This window comes from Pteropus vampyrus, unplaced genomic scaffold, assembly GCF_000151845.1.
Source record: "Pteropus vampyrus isolate Shadow unplaced genomic scaffold, Pvam_2.0 Scaffold585, whole genome shotgun sequence".
Classification (NCBI taxonomy): Eukaryota; Metazoa; Chordata; class Mammalia; order Chiroptera; family Pteropodidae; genus Pteropus; species Pteropus vampyrus.
The window spans coordinates 185,723-187,903 of NW_011889366.1; the positions used below are offsets into that span (position 1 = coordinate 185,723).

At 33.8% G+C, this 2,181-nt stretch overlaps 1 pseudogene; it reads left to right on the top strand.

Annotated features, from left to right (window-relative positions):
* The first annotated feature begins 1,042 nt into the window (after positions 1-1,042).
* Positions 1,043-1,161, top strand: LOC111733610 (annotated as a pseudogene).
* The last annotated feature ends 1,020 nt before the right edge of the window (positions 1,162-2,181 follow it).

Below are 2,181 nucleotides of genomic sequence, written 5' to 3' on the forward strand. Positions count from 1 at the left end.
AGAAAGAAGCAGGAGATATATTTGAAGTAGTAGTGGCTGACAGTTTTGCAAAATTTATGAAAGACACCAGACCACAAATCCAGGAAGCTCAGAAAATACCAAGGAGGATAAACACCAAAAAATCTACACCTAAGCATATCACAGTCAAACTGCAGGAAACCAAAGACAAAAAAAAATGTTGAAAGAAGCCAAAGGTAAACAACAGCAACAACAAACACCTGTAGAGGAACAAGTGTGACAATTACACTGGACTTCTCATCAGAAACCATGCAAGCAGGAAGAGAATGGAGTGAAATATTTAAAATGTTGAAGGAAAAAACCCACCGGCCTAGAATTTTGTACCCAGCAAAATTATCATTCAAAAGTGAAGGAGAAATAAAGTCTTTCCTAGACAGAGAAAAACTTAAGGAATTTGTTGCCAGTAGATCTACCTTGCAAAAAATATAAAAAGTTTTTCAGAGAGAAGGAAAATGAAATAAGTCAGAAACTCAGATCTACATAAAGAAAGGAAGAGCATCAGAGAAGGAAGAAATGAAAGTAAAATAAGATCTTTGTTGTTTGTTTACCTACCTAATCATGTAGATAACTGTGCTCAAATTAATAATAGCAAAAATGAACTGGATGATTATAGCATAGGGATGAGTGAAATGAATGACAGTAGTACTATAGGGGATGTGAAGGAGGAATTGGTATTACTCTGTTATAATGCACCTGCACTACCCATGAAATGGTATAGCATTATTTGAAAGTGGACTTAGATTAGTTGTAAACATATATTGCACACTAGGAAAACCAATAACAGTTTTTTAAAAGAAGTAATTAATATGCTGAGAGGAAAGAAAATGGAATCAAAATTAAAACCAGAAAAGTCAGAAAAAGGATGATGAAACAGAGAAAGTGGAATGAATACAAAACAGTTACAAACATGGTAGATATTAATCCAGCTATATCAGTAATTACTTTAAATGTGAATGGTCTAAATATACCAATTAAAGGACCAATTAAAATTCATTATCAGGTTGAATTTTAAAAAAGACCCATTGTCTACAACCATGCTACCGTGAACAAGCCCGATCCCGTCTGATCTTGGAAGCTAAGTAGGGTTAGGCCTGGTTACTACTTGAATGGGAGACCACCTAGGAAGACCAAGAGCTGTAGGAATAAAAAAATTTTAAAAATAAGGGACTGTAAGCTGACAAGGTCCTTGCAATCTGTGAAGTCAACCAAGGGTTGCCTCACCAAAAATAAATAAATAAAAATATAAAAAGACCCACTTGTATGTTGTCTACAAGAAACCTACTTTAATTATGAAGACAGATAAAAAGTAAAGGGATATACCTTTCTTTATAGGAAATACAGAGTAGTTATATTGATTTGAGACAAAGCAGACTTCAGAGTCAGGAAAATGACCAAAGATAAAAGGGACATAATGACAAAGAGGTCACTCTACAAGAAGACATAAAAATCCTTAGTTTGTATGCTCTGAAGAACAGAGCGACAAAGTACTGAGGCAAAAACTGATAGGACTGTACGGAGAGATCCACTATTATAGTTGGAGATATCAACACCTCTCAATTAGTAATTGACAGACCCAGCAGGCAGAACATCAGTAAGGATATAGTTGAACTAAAAGCACAAGTGATCGACTAGAATACCTAACAGCAGAATACACATTTTTATGAAGCTTACATGGAACATTCACCAAGATAGGCGATAATACACATTTGAAAGAATAGAAATCATGCAGTTTGCTCTTAGACTACAATGGAAATTAAACTAGCAATCAACAGAAAGGTAATTGGGAAATCTCAAAATATTTAGAGATTAAACAAAACACTTCTAAATTACACATGGGTCAAAGAAGTCTCGAGGGGAATTAAATATTATTAGCTAAATGAAAATGAAAATACAACTTAACAAAAATTATAGGATACAGCAAAAGCAGTGCTTAGAGGGAAATTTATAGCATTAAATACATATATTTGAAAAAGAAGACAAAGGAACCAGAATATACAATGGGGAGAGGACAGTCTATTCAATAAATGGTTTTGGGAAAACTAAATCACTCTTTTATATCATACACAATAACTCAAAATGGATTAAAGATTTGAAGATAAGACCTGAAACCATAAAACTCCTAGAAGAAAACATAGGTGGTAAGTTCCTTGACATTGGACTTGG